Below are 19,062 nucleotides of genomic sequence, written 5' to 3'. Positions count from 1 at the left end.
TATTAGAAAAGGCAGCAGCTGAGGAAAAATCTTAATACCATAGTTATACATCCATCTGTAGCCATAACCCCGGTATTCCACTTTAAAGCCGCGCTCTATATATATATATATATATAAATAAATAAAACGGTCCTTAAGTGGATAATGAACAATAAAGTTTAACTGAACTTTCAGTCTGCATTAGTCAAATTCATCAAAACAAAAAACATGAAGTCTTACTGTTCATTTCGCATAAAAAAAAAAAACACAGCCACAGCCTAAGTAAAAAAGCCTGTCTCCTTCCAGCAGATGCAGGGAAGGAACTTTGTTATCTGTGCTGAAGCAGTGGTCTCTCTGCAGACGTCCGACATACCCCCTGATGAGCTCACAAATCTCCAGTCAGCAAAGTGCTAGGCTTTGACTCTGTTGGACATCTGCAGCATGTCAGGGGACAGGCCCTTCTACTCATCCTGTGAGTGCTTGTTAAGAAAATTACTAACCTCATCCCTACTGGAGATACTTCCCCCTCAAAGTGATGTAAATGACTGGAAATCCTAATGGGGACACAAGAAAAAAAAAAAAAAAAAAAAGCGGATGTTCTAACCCTTTCCCCACTCTAATAAAAAAATGCTGTGTCTTCAGCAAGGTTGATTTACTAAAACAGGACTGTGCAAAATCTGGTGCAGCCCTATACTGGATGTAACTGAGGCTACATACAGTTTATAAACCGCTGTCAGCCACTGTATGAGATAATCAGGGAAATAATGTTTGGAAACAGCTTGGTCCAAACTAACTATTTAAAGTGCACTTAACCCTGGAGTTAGGCTTTAAGGCTAGGTTCACATCTGTGCGGGTGGTGCCGCTGCAGATCCTCACGAACATCCGTGCAACCGCACCACACGCACAGAGGAATGCGGACCCGGGGCGGGTGCCATTACTTATAATGGCACGCTGCCCGCAGTGGAAAACACAACCATACTGGGAACCATGAGGGCTGCATTTTCAGAAGTGCAGGGACTTCTTCATTGCGTGTCACGGGAGTCCATTCAAATGAATGGGCTCTTGTGCCCATGCAAAACACGGCCCACACGGCCGCATATATGTGAATCAGGGGTAATCGCCTCCAGAAGTCAACCCTTGGGTGGGCCAAACACTTTTTTTTTTTAATTAGGTTTTTTTTTTTCCCAAACCCCTATTTTATCTGCTGCAGACCATTTTTAATTATTTTATCTGCTGCAGCATGTGGCAGGGGAGCAGGCATTACACAAAAGTGTAGAATAGAGGAAGCTAGTGAGCAGGGAAGTGTTTGCGTTTCAAGATGCTGGGGTATGTACTAAAACAGGAGTGCGCAAAATCTGGTGCAGCTCTGCATGGTAGCCAATCAGCTACTAACTTCAGCTTATTCAATTAAGCTTTGACAAAAAGCATGGAAGCTGATGGATTCCTATGCAAAGCTGCAAAATATTTTGCGCTCTCCAGTTTGAGTACATCAACCCAAGTGTCTCTTAAGGCTCCATGTGCACTGCAGCTGATAAAATGACGTTCAGGAGCTTTTCTGCATTTTTATCAGCAGCCCCTGAACTCTCCCTAATGTTCTCCTATGTGTCCATGTACACATCATCATTTACAGTCGTTTTTTTGAACGCAACAAACTTGCGTACACAGGAGTAGATTTTATCAGTGTTTCAAACGCCAAACGCTTGTAAACAAGGCTAACCACGTTTATAAGCGTTTGGAAATTTTTTTTTAACTCTTCCATTTCCAGATGCTGTCCTGACCCTTTTTTCATCATGAAAAATGCAAGCAAAGCGTTTTCCCGGTACTCAAATGGACCTGGTACACCATACTTTGAGGTTTCGCATAAAGAAAATATATTAGACACTGCTGCAATAATCTCTGCACAGAAATGAGCTGGAACACATCCAAACACCACAAAAATAAATAAATAAAAAAAAAAAAAAACTAGACAGCTAATCTCAACACATACTGCTCTTTCTGCTTCTGCTCTCAGTATTTCTCTCAAAATATGTGAAATAGTTCATTTTTTACTGTTTTTCAGTGCATTCTGGGCATTTGGGAAGGTCTCATGGGGTTATCTTTAAAAAACGCTTATAAACGCGGTATGCAAATGCGGCTAAAAAGATGTTTTATAACCTACGTTTTCCGGCAGTCAGTTTCCATAGTTCAGAAGAGTTTTCCAAACGTCCCGCGTACATGGAGCCTAAGACTGTGGCAGATAAATTTACAGTAGAAAAACCCTTTGATGTGATCCCTGCAATCTGTTTAAAAATGAAATAGAATTTCTTTACATATTTATTTCTTTGGGAAGAATCATGTCATGGGAATAACTGGAGGAATTAACATCGCTTTAGTCACAGATACCACTGCATTAAAAACAAAAAGGGAAAAAAAAAAAAACAAAAAAAAAACACTTGTTTATTATCACTGTACACAAAACATACAAGAGATCCACTGAGCTGTCACTTCCGGCAGTTCCAATGCCACAACCAAGCCATGTACACAATCTGGATCACTTCTTTCCCGATTTCTTTATCCCGCCGCCAGCTGAAAGAAAACCGGATGTGTTATTTCATCTTAATATTCTTTCTGGCAAGCAGAGCTGCAAAGAGGCGAAGATTCCACACAATGCCATTACAAGCATGAGCCCGTCATACAGGGAGGCTCGGAAGGACTGGAGGATATTCTAGGGTAAGCCAGCTTATAGATAAATGGTGTTACAGGAGACAGAAAATAGGATTACATGCAGATATGTAACTGAGCAAGCACAACGTGGAACGACAGCCAACGTCCCGACTAAAGCTCAGAGAACAACAACGTCAATGTGACTTTATCTAAGGCCTGACAGCATGAAAAAAGGGAAAATTTCAAGTCGTTTCCGTCACACACTAAATTCCCTGACACTCAGAGGCCCATTAAAGTGATCCTGTCACCACAAAGTCTCTTGTACACAAAAGCATACCTGCTGAAAAAAAAGAGTGAATATACTTACCTTTCTAGTAGCTGGTGTCATGAAACGCTGCCGCTTAATACATACTCCATGTTTTAGTGAACTTTAACCACTTGCCAAATGGAACTTTCACACCCTTCCTGCCCAGACCATTTTCAATGCTGTTGCACTTTGAAGGACTATTGCATGGTCATGCAACACTGTACCCAACAAAATTTTTATCTTTTTTTTTTTAAGATAGATCTTTCATTTGGTGGTAAAGTTCACCTTTAGACAAAAATAAATGCAGGTTAAATGCACAATTTTTTGCAGGTAAAAAAAAAATAAAAAAAAAAATGTGATTTATTATTTTTGTCTACAGGTGCCTGGAAAGCATTGCACCAGGGATCAGTAGATGGCTGATGCCATGCAGGTCTCCTGCAGACCTGTCAGAATATCTGCTTGCTGTATGGCATGTTCTCCTCACAAGACCTCCTACTCTCTAGTTCCCTGGTCTCCTCCTCCCATGCCTGTCTCCAGGGCTTCCCCCATCCTCTGGAACTCCCTACCTCAATCCATCAGACTATCACCTACTCTCCTCACCTTTAGGCTCACCCTGAAAACCCATCTCTTCAGGGAAGCCTATCCTGCCCTCAGATAATTACTGATCTCCTCCACTCTTCCTACCACTCCATCCCCCACAGCTATTTCCTCCTGTACCACTCTCCCCTCCCTCCTAGATTGTAAGCTCAAAGGAGCAGGGCCCTCAAACTCCTCGTGTATTGAATCGTATTGTTGCTGTATTGTCTTCCATTATATTGTACAGCACTGAGCAAACTGTTGGCGCTATATAAATCCTGTATAATAATAATAATAATTCAAGCAAGCAGATATCTGACAGGAAGCTTCAATGAACTACCACATCGCTCCACAGTGCCATGATAGTTCATGGAAAACCACCAGCCGCTAAAGCTGTTGGGACTTGCAGTTCATTCATTCACAGAAGTCCGCAAATGGATGCGGCCCTGCGGGCGGAGCCCCGCACAGTTTTCAAATTTGACAGATAGTACAAGGAGAAGTCTCCCCATACTATCTGTCAGAAGGAGGGGGGCAGTGGGCAGCCACTATGGGAACATAACCAGAAACTACCAATCCTAGAGCAACAAATTCTGGGTGGCTGCTAGCACCTATCTATATTACCAAATGGTGATAACAAAAAGGTACAGGGAATAGTGCTGCGCTACCCCAACAGCGAATATTAAATAAGTGAAATGAATAGAATAAAAATGAAATTGGTATAAAATTTGCATAGATAAACAGAATAAAAAAAAAATTGCAACAAGTGAACAAACAAAATAAATATAAGTATGACTCAATCCACTGGGTGAAGAAAAAATATTAATATGAATGTAGAATACTGCGCTTCCTCAATAGAGAATATAGTGAAAAGAATAGAATTATTATTATACAGGATTTATATCGTGCCAACAGTTTGCTCAGCGCTTTACAATATAACGGGAGACAATACAGCAACAATACAGTTCAATACAAGAGGGATTTGAGGGCCCTGATCCTGGGAGCTTACAATCTAGGAGGGAGGGGCTAGTGGTACAAAAGGTAGTAACTGTGGGGGATGGACTGGTAGGAAGAATAGAAGATTCCATTATTAGCTGAGGGCAGGATAGGCTTCCCTGAAGAGATAGGTTTTCAGAGATCGCCTAAAAGTGAGCAGAGTAGGCGATAGTCTGATAAATTGGGGTAGAGAGTTCCAGAGGATGTGGGAAGCACTGGAGAAGTCCTGGAGACGAGCATGGGAGGAGGAGACAAGGGAGATAGAGAGCAGGAGGTCGTGCGAGGAGCGGAGAGTACAGTTTGGGTGGGATTTAGAGACAAGATCATTGATGTAATTTGGGGCAGAGTTATAAATGGCTTTATATGTTATTGTTAATGTTTTGAATTTTATCCGTTGGGCAATGGGAAGCCAGTGGAGGGATTGGCAGAGAGGGGTGGCAGATACAGAGCGGTTAGTAAACAAAAAACAAACGTAATAAATCACACAACACATAATAAAACTACTATTAATGTGCACGGTCCAAAAAAAATTCTATGTTCATTCAATATGCGATATATCCAGTGATCACTGCAACAAATAATCAGCCACCAGCTAGCGTGCACGCTCACCTCCACGCTGCGACCCACAGGGGTCAACACGCTTCAATGTAGCGCTCAGAAGAGAGATCCTATTCGCATCTGCCCCCTTGGCCGTAATCCAGGAGATACTCTTGGTGGAACCAAAGGCTCTCATAAATGTACCAATAGTGGTGGTATCCCCTCACGGAAGTAATCAGCTAATCTCCTCTCAAGCAGCCCCCACATGGAAAGTTGAATCAAAAGGACTCCCATAGTGCAGTAAGCTTAAAACATTTATTGGGTAAAACGGAAAAATGCTTACTTATATGAAGAACATGTAAGGTAGGATAGAAGCGTGGTGACGTCATTTCCAGCACGGACGGCAGCCGCCATATTAATACACCTATGCAAATACACCCATTTGTGTTTTCTGCAGTTTTTATGCTTGTGGGTCTGTGGACCCTTTGTTCTTCATGTAAGTAGGCATTTTACTGTTTTACCCAATAAATGTTTTACGCTTACTGCACTATGGGAGTCCTTTTGATTCAACTTTCCATGTGGGGGCTGCTTGAAAGGAGATTGGCCGATTACTTCTGTGAGGGGATACCACCACTATTGGTACATTTATGAGAGCCTTTGGTTTTAACCTTTGTTTTTTTTCCTTCATTTACTTCCTGAATTCCATGCCGGGGCAAATGACGTCATACATCCTAGAAGTCTTCAGGAGGGGAGGGTTCTCAGCTCAGCCTATGCCTGAACTAAGGACAGGTGGATTCCAAGGAGTAACTGCTACATGAATCATCTGCCATTACTCAAGATGGCCACTGCCAGAAATTTCAGGTGTTTTTCAAAAATATTTCTCAGCAAAATAAAGCATGAAGACATGGATGGATGGAGGGGTTTGTTCTGAATATTAAAAAATGAATTATATAGCATTTTTGATTTGCGGTGCTCAGATGCAGTTTAAATAAACAATTCTACAGGAAGAGAGGAAGGCTCTAGTGAAGTGCACAGCCGGTTACGTACATCTGTCCACCATCGTTGTGATCAGACAAGAGATGCTTTTTATAACAGAGGAGATTTCTTTCCTATGGGCATTTTAATATTGGAGGACTTACTGAGAGGCCCTTTTTGGGAGGCCTTACTCTTCATCTCGTCCAGCTTTTTCTGATCTTCCTTCTGTTTCTGCTTAAAGGCGACCTCATCCTAGAAGTAGAATAAACGGTGTGAGCGATAAAACAATCGGTTACTTAAAAGTGTAACTTCTAATCATGTTGGGCCTTATGATAGATGCAGGGATCAGACATTTCAGTACAATGGTGGTTTGTGACAGACATAAGTGCTTAATTCCCTCTTAAATTCTATAAACTATACAAAATCATTTATAAATAACTGGTGCAAATTCACACTCCTATTTATGCCCCCTAGTGGTCAAAGACCGTGAAAAATCGAATACAAATGATAACACTTTATCTGTGCAAAATGATAAGTGTATCCAATTACATGAACTAAATCAAATAAACAGTCCAAAGACTTGTGATGCCACACTGTGCAAATAATAAGTGTTCAATACACAGTGATTATAACTTCACTCCATGCTGCAAACGTGCTCTTCGTGACACTCTGATGCGACTCCCCTGGATATAGCCAAAATGCCTCCTCACCTTCCACATTCGACCCTTGCGGGTCACAAAGCCTTAAATAAATATATAGTATCTCAGCCAGATTTTCATGCTCCACTGACTCCAACTCAATTAAGATCCCCCTCCAAGCAATGAATTCCTCTCAGATCACTTTCCTCACAATATGGACTCATAAACACAGGACGTATATGTAGAAACAAAGACAAACCTCCATAGTGCAACACTGTTTTAATGCACTTAAAATTTCCAAAGCAAATGAACACTCACATGTCATCCAGAAGAAAGAAGCAGTTTCCCTTGTGCTATGGGTGTACTAAGGTGTACCAAAATGGCGTCCGAACCCGGAACCAGAAGTACGTCACCCCTTAACCGGAAATGCGGACGCGTTGCACCACGATCCACGTGGCTTCTTCACGTGGATCACGTGGCGCAACTCGTCAACGCATTTCCGGTTAAGGGGTGACGTACTTCCGGTTCTGGACGCCATTTTGGTACACCTTAGTATACCCATAGCACAAGGGAAACTGCTTCTTTCTTCTGGATGACATGTGAGTGTTCATTTGCTTTGGAAATTTTAAGTGCATTAAAACAGTGTTGCACTATGGAGGTTTGTCTTTGTTTCTACATATACGTCCTGTGTTTATGAGTCCATATTGTGAGGAAAGTGATCTGAGAGGAATTCATTGCTTGGAGGGGGATCTTAATTGAGTCAGTGGAGCATGAAAATCTGGCTGAGATACTATATATTTATTTAAGGCTTTGTGACCCGCAAGGGTCGAATGTGGAAGGTGAGGAGGCATTTTGGCTATATCCAGGGGAGTCACATCAGAGTGTCACGAAGAGCACGTTTGCAGCATGGAGTGAAGTTATAATCACTGTGTATTGAACACTTATTATTTGCACAGTGTGGCATCACGAGTCTTTGGACTGTTTATTTGATTTAGTTCATGTAATTGGATACACTTATCATTTTGCACAGATAAAGTGTTATCATTTGTATTCGATTTTTCACGGTCTTTGACCACTAGGGGGCATAAATAGGAGTGTGAATTTGCACCAGTTATTTATAAATGATTTTGTATAGTTTATAGAATTTAAGAGGGAATTAAGCACTTATTTTGTATTTTTCACAATATTATTGATGAAAAAAAGGGTTTGTATACACTATATAAGTTGATTGCTTCATCACAAAAAACATATAAATTTTATTTGCACATATCCTAAGGTATAGGGCAGGGGTAGGCAACCTACGGCTCTCTAGCTTTTGTGGAACTACATTTCCCATGAGGCATTGCAACATTACAAAACTGACAGTAACAGCTATGACTTGCAGAGGCATGATGGAACTTGTAGTCCTGCAACAGCTGGAGAGCCGCAGGTTGCCTACCCCTGGTATAGGGAAAAGGTGATAGCAGCTGACTAAGTTAAAGGTTCTGTGGAGCGCAGGGGGATTCTTTCTATATTTGCGACACAGACATGACCCAGCAATCACATCAGTTCCCACACTTGGGTCGCACCAAGGCAAAGTATGGCTGCCATGCTGGAATCAATGCTCCAGGCACCCGTACAAGGCAATGTGTCAGTTTATAAAAGCAGAGTTTGTCAAACCCCATCCTTCCCCACAGCAGTCTTTGCCAGGGATTTAATTGCAATGGCCCCACACCTGGCTATTGTAGGAAAAGGGAAGCCTAATGCCAGAGGGTCGAACACCATTCCACCCATGTGTCCCACTAACTGAAAAAAATATAAGAGTAGGAGAATGCTCCAAGAAGACAAAAAGGTTTGTCTGGAGGTCTTCTCAAAAGCAGACCTAGTACCAGTATTCAGATGACAGAGGTTATGCATATCCCTGTGGCGGGAATGGAAAAGCAGCTTGAGCCCGGGTTCATACTGATGCGGTCCGGAATTCGCAGTGTTTTCTGTGCGAATTCCGCACCGCATCAGAATCGCACTCCGTTCATGTGAACCGCTGCGGGTGTTTATGTTAAGTTAACAACACCCCGAAACTGGTCCGCAAAACACGGTGCGATGTGCAGAATCGGATCACATAGGGTTAATACCCATGTGATCCGATTCTAGTGCGCACCAAAAAAGAAAAAAAAGGGTCCTGCATGTTTTTGGTGTGGGTGCAAATAGAGCCGTACAAAATGAATGGCTCTAATTGCACCGCACACAAATTGCATGTGATTTGCACAGGAATGCGGTGCGGTTCCAGTGCAAATCACATGCGATATACCGCACAGCATATATGTGAACCCGGGCTGAATCAGACTGATGCAGCTTTGCACTCTGAATGATCTCAAATGGATGTCAAATGCAGTTTGCTTTGTGGCACATTCTGCTTGCATTTGTCTACTACTAGAGGGGGGGGGGGGGGCGCTGGAAACTGCATAGAGAAGGTTCATTACCTTCATGCATACAACCACTTAAAAAAAAAAAAACATTACTTCTTGTATTACTGTAAAACTGCACAAATTGCTACTGCTAACAGCTAGCATTAAAGGAAAGTATGGCCAAAGCTTCCAAAGCTTCTCTTGTGGGTTACAGTAGTGCACTTACTTTTGCACTCCTGTGACCCAGAATCAGCCAGGCCAAAGCCTGCTGTCAGCTGACATCACAGAGTCGGTCCAGGTTCTGAAAGGATCCTGAGAATATTGGGATCCACCCAGATGCCTGATGCGTGCTACTGAGAGAATGAGCCAGCCGCTTCCGCCACCTCCACAGCCTGACGCTCCAGAGTTATGGAGGGACAGAGCGGGCGCCGACAGTCACCACTCTCTGCTCAGAGCAGACTGAGAACTGAGCAATCAGCACTCATGTGATTGCTCAGTTCTGGGGCTTAGAGCCAGCAGGGGACAGCTGCAGCATCAGACCGATGCTGCAGCCATATAGGTGGGTACATATCTTGATTTCCCACACTGTGGAGAGACTTCCGTCTAGCCACTCTGCCATACAGCCCAGATCAGTGGGGAGCTGCAGTGATGGTTGTCCTTCTGCAACTTTGTCCCATCTCCACATAAGATCTCTGGAGCTCAGTCAGTGACCATTGGGTTCTTGATCACCTCTCTTAATAGGGCTTTTCTACCCCGATTGCTCAGTTTGGCTGGGCGACCAGCTCTTGGAAGAGTCCATTTGAGAATTATGGAGACCACTGTGCTCTTGGGAACCTTTAGAGCAGAAGATTTTGTTGTAGCCTTCCCGAGATCTGTGCCTTGCAATAATGCTGTCTGAGCTCTGCAAGTAGTTCCTTTGATCTCATGGCCTTTGCTCTGATACAGTATGCATTGTCCGCTATGGGCCCTTTTATAAAGAGGTGAGTGCCTGTCCAAATCATGTCCAATCAATTTAATTCACCACAGGAGGAATCCAATCAAGGTGTAGAAACATCTCAGCCGCAATCAATAGAAATGGGAGGCAACTGAGCTACGTTTCAAGTGTTGTTGCAAAGGGTCTAAATACTATGTCCAATGTCATATTTCAGTTTTTCCTTTTTCATATACTTGAAAACATTTCTAATATGTTTTTACTTTGTCATTATGGAGTAGTGAGTCTAGATTAATGAGGGGAAAAAAATTATTTAAACAAACTCTAGTATCAGGCTGCAACATAACAAAACTGAAAATGTGAACGGGGGTCTGAATACTTTATGAATGCACTGTATACATATATCCTAGATAGGAAGTGGTTACGTTTCATCTCCTATTTTTCTTCTGGTTACTTGACAGATCATTTTTTTATATTATATAAGTTTTACTTAATAACCACTTGCAGACCAGCGTAGTACCCAGACTGGACTTCAAGCAGTTATACCGGTACAATTTTTTTAAACCATTTCTAAACGACTGAAAACATTCAAAAACAACATCCCTTGTAAAAGCATGGGCCATGACAGGCCCTCTTTATGGAGAGATCTGGGGTCTGTTAGACCCCAAATCTCTCCTCTGGGCTCCAATGCAGCTGATCAGACACAGATCGATCTGATCGGCTGCTTTCTGGCCACTAGCAGCCAGGTAAACACAAATCTGAAACCGCAAGTGACAAAATCTCATCGTTTCTGGTTTACAGGGTCAAAGAGAATGTCAGTTCCTCTCTGTGTAATGTCTCCATCGCCCCTGGGATTCACGATAGGACACGTGAGCCCAAAGGGGTGACAGAGAGGCACAGGATTTGTAGGAGGGCATATTTTTTTTTTTTTTTACAAAGCTACAGTAACTATGTCTATACCATATCTGTGGGATCCCCCTAGAAATCACTTAAGACACCACTTCTCCAGTGATCTTCTGGGTCCTGTGCCAAGCGGAATTCTGAACATAGCAGGTCGCCTGCTCAGCATAGGTGCCATTTAAAGAATGTGGAGGTGGAGAGAATGACTTCACCATCAAACATTTCCGTCTAGTCCAGGGGTGGGCAAACTTTTTGACTTGAGGGCCGCAATGGGTTCATATATTGGATCCGGGGGCCGGACCAAGAGTAGATGAATGATGTGTATGTGTCATCCATAGTAAGTATAGTAATATTCCCCCATAGTAATTAATCCCCCATATAGTAATTCATCCCCCATATAGTAATTCATCCCCCAATATAGTAATTCATCCCCCCATATAGTAATTCATCCCCCCATATAGTAATTCATCCCCCCATATAGTAATTCATCCCCCATATTAAGTCCCCAAGTCCCCCCTGTGTCAATTCACTTACCTTTGCTCCGCGCGTTCCTCTCCCCGTGTTCCCGCGCCGTTCCGTGTAGCATGAAAATCTGTCTCCTATGAGGATCTGTCCCCCTCGACATATCTGCGCATGTGCCAGTTTCAGGCATTAGCAGCCGATCGGCGATCTCCGGCAGATACGTCGAGGGGGACAGATCCTCATAGGAGACAGATTTTCATGCTACACCGGTCTTCAGGGCGGACTGTGAGAGGAGCCTAGCTCCCCTCGCGTTCGTCACGCTGCCCCGCCTACACACATCCTGACAGCCATCCTGACAGTATCACGCTCCGCGGGCCGGATTAAAAGGTCTGCCGGGCCGTATACGGCCCACGGGCCGTAGTTTGCCCATTGCTGGTCTAGTCCAATCAGAGGACATTCTGCAATCTTTAAGAAAATGCAAAGAATGGTGTCCATGCTGAGTGGCTGAACTCCTGTGTTCCCAATGCATCAGGTCGGCCAAGCAGCATGGGACCCAGAAGCAAGTGGAGATCACTGAAGTAGCGGTGTCTATTTCAGCGATTTCCAGCTTCCAGGGGCATCGGACAGATATGGTATATGCACAGTTACATCCGTCCAAGCTCCATACCAGGAATTCTTCATGTTTTTTCCCCATTTTGCTGCCTTTGCCCAACACATAGCAAGAATGTAGTAGTTAGGAAACTGTACACGATTGCTCGCTGTACAGAGCTAGAGACAGACAAACCAGCAAATACCTCATCCATCTCCTTGGAGGATTTCTTAGGCTGCTTCAGTGGCTTCTTCTTACCGCCTGCAAAATGAAAACATAAAAAAATACTTTAAATGGTATCGCTATCCAAAGATATTCATTATTGTGTCTGCATCTGCAATCTTTTTTATGTATAAATCGGTGACCTTTCAATGGCTCAATCTATGCGGGGTGATATCAGTAGTTAAATGTAAAGAAAAAAAAAAAGTTTCAAAAATTAAAGTGAAATATAATGAATAAAAATACAGAAAAAAAAGTCAACCCCCCCACGTACACACACGCGTTGGGGGCGCCTATATGCGTAATATTATATTATGAGTGAGAGCAATGATTCTAAGGCCATCATTCACTATTAACCCTAAATTTATGAGCTGTAAAAGCTTTTAATATAAGCAATTTTAGGTCCATAGTTTTTCACCATTTCGTGAGTATTGGCAAATTTAAAGCTTGACACGTTTGGTAACTAATTCTACCATGAGTAGGGGGGGGGGGTGCGCTTGCTACACCAGGAAGTGCAAAACCATGTATATATTCACACGAGATTTTGCACAGAACGGCTGTCCTGTACCAGTATATCTGCTATAGGGTGGCCAGGAAATGGTTCCGAAAGAGTGGTGATTGGTTAAAAGCCCAGTCAGACTACTATTGCTTGGGATTTCACCTGTATATTTGCCCTGTTGACCAGAACTAGGATCAGGGTAGGTCTTCCAGTGGCGACCCCTGTTCAAGAGGGGAATTTGTCCTCAATTTGTAGGGATTTCATCTTACTTCCTGTTGCATCACCAGAACAGGAAGAAAAAAAGTTAACTTTCCTCACACAGATGGCAAAAATAACCTCATAGGGGTTTTAACCCTTTCCTACTCTAGATTTGGCTATACATACATACTGTTTTATGTTAAAAAAATAGAAATGGATTAAAAAAAAGAAAAATTAAGCCAAACAATTGGGCTTAATGCTGTTCAGCAAGTTTTATTTGATTCATTTTGTACTAGTTAATAGTCTAGGAAAACAAGTATATTAAAGGAAGTTAATCAATTTTCTTTTTCTTCCAGAAATCAATGCGATCCCTCCTGAGACTACCGACGGCAAAGACATTGTGCCCGCCTCAGAAAAGGAGACTGGGGCTATCAGTGGCACTGAACAAGTGCATGTCTCAAAAATCAAGATTGGGGCCACCAGTGGCACAGACTGTGCCCACCAGCAGAGAAGCTGGACTTCACCACAACTGTAGAGGCTGTGGCTGCATCAAACGATGGGCTACAGATCAGCATCCTGTGCCAATTCCAGAAAGCGGGGTTGAGATCACCGTTACTACAGACAATGAGTCAGACCAAAAAAAGCGATATCCAATCCGCCAACTCCAAAGATGTTGTGGAGACTGTGCCCATCCCGGCAGACAGGACTGAATCCACAACCGCAGAGTGACCCCAGCTCAGACAGTACCTATGTTACAGCAGATGAACTCGAGTTCACCAGAGCTGTAAAGACGGTGGCTGAGCTACAAGACGGGATAGAGACCAGCCTTCCTCTAGAGACTGTCAACCCCAGAAAGCGAGACTACAGACAATGAGCCTGAGTTAGCAGACAAGACCCAATCCACCGATGCCACAGACGCTGAGGAGACTGTGCCCACCCTGATACATAGAATTATCTCCACACTTTTGAAGTCTTTGGCTAAGCTAACAGATGAACCGGAGATCAGCATCTCTACAAAGAATGTGCCTGCAGGAGGGACTCCAAACTTTTCTTGGTCTTCTCGCATAGCAAGCAAGACTGAGACCACAGGCAGCTGAGATGATACTGAGGAAATCATTCCAAAGGGCTTTAGTGCCTTAGAAGAGGACACCAATTCCACCACCATGGAGGGACAGTGCCTTCCTCAGTAGATGGCACTGGGTTTACAATCACTGACAAGTGAATCCGAGCTTGCAAGCAAGACTGAGACCACAGGCAGCTCAGATGATACTGAGGAAATCATTCCAAAGAGCTTTGATGCCTCAGAAGAGAACACCAATTCCACCAACATGGAGGGACAGTGCCTTCCTCAGTAGATGGTACTGGATTTACAAATCAATGACGAGTGAATCCCAGCTTGCAAGTAAGACTGAGATCACAGGCAGCTGAGATGATACTGAGGAAATCATTCCAAAGGGCTTTGGTGCATCAAAAGAGGACTCCAATTGCACCACCATGGAGGGACAGTGCCTTCCTCAGTAGATGGCACTGGGTTTACAATCACTGACAAGTGAATCCGAGCTTGCAAGCAAGACTGAGACCACAGGCAGCTCAGATGATACTGAGGAAATCCTTCCAAAGGGCTTTGGTGCCTCAGAAGAGAACACCAATTCCACCACCATGGAGGGACAGTGCCTTCCTCAGTAGCTGGTACTGGGTTTACAATCACCGAGACTGAATCCGAGCTTGCAAGCGAGACTAAGAGCACAGGTAACTCAGACAATATCTACTTTTCAGCAGAGTCTGAATTCACCCATTTTTAGAGACTGTGGCTCAGCCAAAAGACTGCACAGAAGACGACCATCCCTACAGAGACTGCCAATTCCAGAAAGCGGGATTGAGATCATCGCTACTTCAAGCAACTTGTTTGACTCAGAAGACACAATCCAATTCAACAAGGACACATACATCGTAAAGACTTTGCCCACCTCAGCAGATGGGATTGAATTCACAATTGTAGAGACTGTGACTGATCTTGAAGCTGGACTAGAGATCAGCATCCCTACAGAGACTGTGGTGTTATTCCCACAAAGAGTGATGGAAAATCAGTCTGACTTAGAGGACAGACCCCACCCCCGCAGAGAATCTATCCAACCTGCCCAGCAGATTTCCAGCCTTGGGCAGATTTCAAGCATTCTTTAGCAAGATTGGGCTTTTTACTGTATAACGAGAAGAAAAAGGTAAGAACAATATGACATACAAGTTGACAGAACAAGATTCATTTTATTTAGAGATGTTTCATATTGGTGGGGGCTCAGTATACATCTGATAACACCAAAGGTGATCTACAAATCATAGGCCCCAGAGGAAATTATTGATTAGAGTCCCCCCAGCCACCCCTCTATGTTTTTTTTTATACTTCTAATTGACCAACAGCAGTTTATATAGCACACCCCTAATTACAGCCTTTAAGACCTGTGGTGCCCAGTGACTTATTGTATACCTCCTATGTCAATGGTCACCCAGCAGTATCTACTGTAATCCTGCATTGCTGGTGGGTGTTCGGTGTCCCCTAATAGGAGTCCCTACTAAGTGGTTTTCAAAGTTGCCTCTTTTAAAAGCCTCATTTCCATTGGTCCTTGGTGAAAAATTCTCCTATTGCTTGGGCAGTTCGTTAAAAAAACACCATTAAAGGATAAGAATACATTTAAAGAACTTGCCCATTTGTAGTTCATCCAGCCATTTGAATGCATCCCCCGTGTTGAAGACCATCCTGAAGGAGAAGGCTCACCCATATGACCAAATGGGTATTATGTAGTCACTTTGCAACTTACACTTGTTCAGTTAACTTTGTTTGTATTTGGAAAACCCCAATAAAGATCATTAAAACAAACACAGGTGGAGGTAAACTAATCCTTTTTTTTCTCTTTAGAAAAGAACGAGATCCTATCTGATGATCCTGCCCCTCTGGACTGTAAAAAGCTTCAATTATGAGCTTCTGGGAGAAGAATCATTTGGGAAGGTAAGTTTTAAAGTTTCTCTGATTTTATTCACATAAACAGACAGGGAGGAGAACGAACTCACTTCAAGGCTGGATTCACACTGATGTGGTGCTTTAGGACCTGTTATGGTTGTGCCATAATATGCATCATGTTAAGAAAGTCCATTCATTTAAATGGACTTCCTAACGCTTCGAGATTCAACACAAAATGTGCATTAGCAGGATATTTTAGGGTGCCATTAAGGTCGAAATCCAGCCTAAACCTACCTCCCCCTCCTAACTCCCTATGCTAGCTAACCTGCGTAAGAAAGATCTATATATTTATCAATTTTCACTCCGCTGCGGTCCGGTCATGTGATCACCTGTGTCAGCTAACGGAGGCTGCAGGGAAGAGGAGAGAGTGCTCCAACAATGGCTGGTAAACTCGGGAACAAGGGTGTCACTCATAGGCTTCCATGTCCCAGCCGTTCTTGATACTCCTCCTTCTCCCCCTGCAGCCACCGCTGGCTGACACAGGGGAGCCAGCTCACATGACCGGACTGGAACGGGCTGTAAATAGGCAAGTATACATCGTATAAAGAATTACATTTAATTATATAGAGAGATTTTCCCTCACTTTCCGTTTTATTTATGGATTTTAATATCTGTGTGTGTCATGGTGCCCTTAACCACTTCGCCGTCGCCCTATAGCAGAAATACTGCTACAGGGCCATGCAAAATCATATTATATATATATATATATATATATATATATATATATACATACATACACACACACACATACATACATATATATACACACATATATATACATGATTTTGTATTTCCGCGCCGCCATTGGCAGCTACAGCCATCGATCCCCAGGTCCTGGCCGGAGATTCCCCACCGACACCCGCCTAGTATCACTGATTGGGGGGGGGAGGTCTGTACATAAACAACACAGATCTCTCCCCTGTCAGCACCAGCAAGCTGCTTTGTATTGCTCTGCATAGCAGACCAATACAAAACAGCATGCCTCCCTAGTAAAACACACAGCACACTTTCATCGGCCCAGATGTTAACCCCTTCCTGCCCAGTGTCATTAGTACAGTGTCAATGCTTTTTATTAGCACTGATCACTGTATTAGTGTCACTGGGGATGTCAGTGGCAGTTAGTCAGTTCCCCCCCAGAGTCAGAATGCCCACCACAGTCCTGTAGCCCTGCTATAAGTCGCTGATCGCCACCATTACTGGTATAAAATAATAAAAAAAAAATTCCAATATATATATATATATATATATATATACACATACATATACATACACACACATATACCGCCATTTGTAGACGCTATAACTTTCACATAAACCAATTAATTTACACGTATTAGGTTTTTTTTTTTTTCCAGCAAAGACATGGAGCAGAATACATTTTGGCCTAAATTTATGATGAAATTAGATTTTTTTTAATGGACATGTTTAATAGCAAAAAGTCAAAAATAGTTTTTTTTTCTTCAAAATGATCAGTCTTTTTTTGTTTATAGTTCAAAAAACACAGAGGCGATCAAATGCCACCGAAAGAAAGCTCCATTTGGGAGACAAAGGACATAAATTTAATTTGGGTGCAGCATTGCATGACCACGCAATTAAAGTAACAGTGCCGTAACACAAAAAATGGCCTGGTCAGGAAGGGGGGGGTAAATCCTCTGGAGGGCAAGTGGTTAATAGCAAAAAGTCAAAAATTGTTTTTTTTTCTCAAAATTGTTGGCCTTTTTTTTGTTTATAGTACAAAAAATAAAAAACGCAGAGGTGATCCAATAACACCAAAAGAAAGCTCCATTTGTGGGGGAAAAAAACCCAAAAAAACCCCCATAAATTTAATTTGGGTGTAGCGTTGCATAACCACACAATTGTCAGTTAAAGTAACGCAGCGCCGTATCGAGAAAAATAGTCTGGTCAGGAAGGGGGGGTAAATCATCTGGAGGGCAAGTGGTTAGGTATCTTGGTTTGATGCCATTCCACGAACATTTGCAATTTTAAAGCGTGACATGTTGGGTGTCTATTTACTCCCCGTAACATCTTTCTTATTTTACAAAAAAAAAAAAAAAAAAAAAAAACAGGGTATTATTGTGTGGTTTATTTTTAAATCAAAGTGTATTTTTTCCCCAAAGAAATTGTGTTTGAAAAATATTTTAACTTTTTTTTTTTTTTAAATTGGTTTTTGGCTAAGTGCGTTCAGAATTTCTGGTACCAAAATGTTCATTTCGGTGCACCACTATCATTGAAAGTGAAAGAAACCCTAAATTTTGGGTTGACCCCAGAAAAGTAATAAAGGGGAAGATTTCAAATGGGAACACGAGTTCTTGCGACCTGGGTGGGGGGGGGGGGCCATTTCCTCTCACTTCCTGTTTTGGCTATGGGACAGGAAGTGAAGAGAAATCTCCCCAACGGGACAGAAATGGTGAAAAAGAAAAAGTGAAAAGGAAGTATAACCCTCCCTTACTCTATCCACATGGGAAAAAAAACAGGTTTTGCCTATAGTTCTACTTTGAATTTCCTGCCACATCCTTTTTTTATATATTTCCTCCACTTCCTGTCTCATAACCAAAACAGGAAGTGAGAGGAAATCCCTCCAAAGTGAGGGAATGCCTGGTTGTCACCAGAACTAGGGTCACCCTTGGGAGATTTCCCCTCTATTCCTGTTCTGGTGACAATACATTTTGGACTTTCTGACAATTTCACTTGTGATAACCTGGCAGGGGGTCTAATCCATCACCACTTTGTGCAAACCTAGAGGCTCTCCAGCATCATCTAATGACAGGTTGACTTTAGTTGGGTGCGCACAGATTTACAGCCCCTGGGACTCAGGACTCTAGAACAGTCCGGCGGGAAACATGTCCCCAGTAATTGTAGTTCCACATTCGGTATGGAGGTCTCTGGGCTACAATCACCCTGATCTTCCAGTCATCATCTCCCCCACACCCCCCGGGTATAGCGGGGCCCCAGGCACAGCCCCCCACCCTTCATATCCCCCCCTTACACAAAGGATGGCACCAGATCCAGCCACCCCCCATTCAAATCACACACCTTCTCTTCCAGACATCTTTGACGCGACTACTGGACGAGGACCCCCTCTCTGCACCGGAAATAGGCGTCGACCACACTGCCAGAGCCGTCTCGGACTTCCGCCTTCACGCTTCTAAACGCGAAACGGTATATAAAGCAGTTCGCAATTTTGGCAATAAATGTGTTGTATTATAATTGATTGTAGCA

General features: G+C 43.0%; 1 long non-coding RNA gene across 1 annotated transcript; it reads right to left on the bottom strand.

Moving 5' to 3' along the window:
• Positions 1–2,279: 2,279 nt before the first annotated feature.
• Positions 2,280–19,029, bottom strand: LOC149444219 (uncharacterized). Its single transcript, XR_016306545.1, has 4 exons — positions 18,877–19,029; positions 12,120–12,175; positions 6,175–6,262; positions 2,280–2,544 (listed from the first exon to the last, which is right to left on the bottom strand). It is a non-coding gene; the product is annotated as an uncharacterized LOC149444219 (long non-coding RNA).
• Between the last annotated feature and the right edge of the window lie 33 nt (positions 19,030–19,062).

The sequence above is a fragment of the Staurois parvus genome, unplaced genomic scaffold (genome assembly GCF_062004578.1).
Source record: "Staurois parvus isolate SC_StPar_1 unplaced genomic scaffold, SC_StPar_1.0 ptg000799l, whole genome shotgun sequence".
NCBI classification, from domain to species: Eukaryota; Metazoa; Chordata; class Amphibia; order Anura; family Ranidae; genus Staurois; species Staurois parvus.
The sequence above is the reverse complement of the archived record's forward strand: the minus strand, read 5'-3'. Positions and strand labels throughout refer to the sequence as shown.